Genomic DNA, 3,670 nt, shown 5'->3' with positions numbered 1-3,670 from the left:
CCTGCTAATAATAGTTACAAAGCAGCAACCTATCAGAATACGCCGGTTCACATTCCTCCCTTTCCCCACAGTAATGTCTTCTCCGTGATGGAATTTCTTTGGGAGTTCACTGCTGGAAAGAAAAGAAACTGCTGCCTGCAAGGAGCTGCATATTCCAGGCTCCAAGAGCCTATCTGGAAAGCTTGCAAAGATGTTTATAAATGAATGGTAGTTACAGTTGGTTGTGTTTTTGTATTTTTTTTTTTCAATATCACATCTCTTACACATAAACTGTTACAAGAGGCAGAAGAGTTACTTGTTCTGAAAAATAATCCAACTCTTGCCATTCTGCCGACTTATCAGGGGATCTATGTAAAACATGTAAAGAAAAAGAAAAATTATAATTAAGCTCACTGCAATCTAGATTTTGAGTTTAGACAGAACAAGTTTGAGAATGAGTGAAGCACATCCCAAACTTAAACTTTGCAAAAACTTGGGCTACTGGGAAAAGAAAATATCCACTCCTCTTCTTATGAAAGGATCTTTATTCACATGTATTATTATTTAATGAATATCCTTACTTTTATTTCAGGTCTCTACAGCTGCCAGTACAGGTTAGTAGTACTATCACCTCTGTTTCTCTTTGAGACAGTCATCCAAATCAAACAATATTTCTGCATAGCATCATCAAATATGATACACTCATAAACTATGATATATAAATGGAAAAGTTTAACTTCTGACTGTAAAATTATGTTCAAATGTAATAAAAGTAGCACAAATGAAAATCAACTGGAAAAAAACCTCAAGTTCTATGCTTTGATTCAACCACTCAGCCTTGCAAAGTAAGATGCTTAACAGAGTTAGGTTTAGCGATCCATTCTCAAGATTAAACTTACAACTTTCGGTTGAATTTAAATGTTCCAATATTCTTCTGTATATTTCTTTATTATGTACAGGAGGGCAAATTGAAAAAGTTAAATCTCACTGAGCCCCAAATTCACCTCAACGACTTCAGGAATTTCTCTGGGGTGCCTAATTAAGAGCCCCATCAGCAAAGGTTCCCTACATATGTCAATGCTGAGAGACAGACAACTTGAAAGGATAGTTCAGTGTTGCTGCTGTCTAAAATTGCCTCTTCTTGTGGGCTATAGAACAGGGCTTCTAATCTCAGCTGGGTATTACAATTAGTTGAATTTCATTCTAGCCCAGCTCCCTGGGGTTCTTTCAGTAAAAGAATTTTCTTTCTTCAATCTCAAAAAACCGTTTCTACTCACAAATCCAAGACATGCATAGGATGGCAGCTCCTACCTTCTGCTTGGACCTATGGGCTTCTGGCAACCTATGAAAAATACCATTCTTATTGGCTTCACAGCCACTACCATTGCTGCTGCTTGGTAGATTTTTCTAGCTTGAACTTCAAACTCACCCCTTTTCCAAGTCACTGCAACCTTCCAGAAGGAGTTTTAGTAATGTAAAGTGGAAAAAAATGCACTGATCACAATTACATAGCTCTGCACCCCAAATCTACAATGCTTTGAGCACAGATGGGTATAGTAAATCAGGGTCCAGAGTGATTCTCTGTATCCACAACTCAGAATCACTCTACTCTGGCGCCCTGAATATCCAGGTTGCACAACTCTCACAAATATATTCTACTTCTGAAGACCAATTGTGAACTGAACAAGAAGACAGAACCAAGAAACAGAAATAAGTATCAGATGGAAGTACTGATATACCTTCTTCTTGGATGTACTTAACCACAAGCTAAGAACAGAGCCTTGTAGAACCTCCAGTAAACTGAAAAACTACAGGACTTGTCTAAATACGCCAATATCTGTGTTAGCAATCATATGCCAACTATGTTAAGGGTCATCTCAGGATGCTAATTGAGAATTATAAGCTTCCTAGGGTTTGAATAGAGGTGGGGAGAGATAAATGATTTCCCCACACTTCTTTCATTGACAGAATAATCTTTTTCCTCTAGAGCGCATGCTTAGGAAATAAATAGAATGACTTCTGATCCTTTCATACTGCTCTCTACAATATATGAAAAACAAAAGAAAAAACCTCAAGAAGATGGTTTAACTTGGTTTTACAGTCAAAATTTAGGTCTATGTAGCCTGCAAAGATGCAGTGACAGAAAAATTTATGAAATTATGATATGAGAACAAAGAAATGTGATTCTGTGAACAGAAAACTGAAATACCTACAGAAATAGAGATTGTGCTGTCCAGTGTCCTTCTTTCAAGATTTTCAAGAATAACTAATGAGTTTGGCTGTCCGGATACCTAAGTCACCTTTTTGGCAATTCGTTTCCAAGAAGCGCTGAGTATCCTTCCTCTGAAAATCAGGCTTCTTAAAACTGTATATAGTCAGGAAACCAATAATGGAGGCATGGAAAACTTTCACTAAATTTAGATTACTTTTTTAAACACCTACTTAACTACAGTGCACAAAAATAAATAAATAAATAAATAAATAAAAAATTTGGAATTAACAGTGACATTGTTAAGGGATTGTTATCTGCTATACGGTTACAGGATTTCAATATTCCCTTGAGATATTCAAGCAGCTTGTGAAGAAAACTAGGGAAAAGAATACATCATCCAACACACATAGTTTATAAATAGGCAAAAATAATGCCTCCAGACATTTTTTCTTTGCTACGTCAAGACTGATACTTCTGGACTACTTTTCACATTTACTAGACAATGAATTTACCATGTGTTTAATTTTGGGTCATGAAAATCACTAGTGAGTGTTGTTATAGCCATTAGTATGGTTTTCTTCAGATGCAGTCACTCTGCTACAGTTACAGATATCGTATACATAGAAATTAATAGATCGCATCTGCATTTATTTTAAGAATTCTTGTACTGATCAGAGCAAATGAGACAAGATGGGTGACTTCAACGAAGCATGTGCTTAACTGTGTTTGTAATGCTAGGACCTTACCCAAGATGTGTGATTTTCACTTGCAGTCAGACATCCAGTTATCCTAACACCTGAACAACAACCCATGCGAAAATACATCTCAACACACACAGTTATGAACTGCTACAGGATACCATTACTTAGCTTCCAAGTTCACTGGGAATTTACAGATTCCCAGCAAACTGTAAGACACAGCAGCTGCATGTGATCCTCTACCTCCAGCAGTTTCACAAAAGTTTTGCATGATATATGTTCACTACACAAAGCTAAGTACCCACCAATCAAACTGCTGCAAATGCTTCCAAACTAGTTATCTCTTTAGAAGATGAAGTGTGCTGTTTATATAACTTATTAAAGATTGCACCCTTGCATTCCTTTTTCAGATAAAAAGTGTGAGGGCATTGCTTTATCACTTTAACTATGTGTTTCTTTGAACATATTTGTGCTTTAAAGTAAACACCAATGCTATTTTTTTTATGACTACTAAAATCAAAACACATCTTTCCAAATTAATCTGTACAATGGTTGAGAAAAGCCTTTGATTCAGTACCGTAATTATAAACGGCACTTAAGTCAGACATACTAAAAGAGCATCAGTCATTTAAAATCAAATTAACAGTTTGATTAATCAAACACCAGACTGTCAAGTCAAATAACATATCTGGTGGCTTTGTTCGGTTACCAAAGAGGGTTTCACTTTAAGCACCACAGACTTTGTCAGCAAAATAAAATTTACTCAAACAGAAAATTTCAG

Source organism: Coturnix japonica, chromosome 2, assembly GCF_054131305.1.
Source record: "Coturnix japonica strain WE chromosome 2, WE-NBRP24, whole genome shotgun sequence".
In the NCBI taxonomy this organism is placed as follows: Eukaryota; Metazoa; Chordata; class Aves; order Galliformes; family Phasianidae; genus Coturnix; species Coturnix japonica.
Note: the sequence above shows the minus strand (reverse complement) of the source record.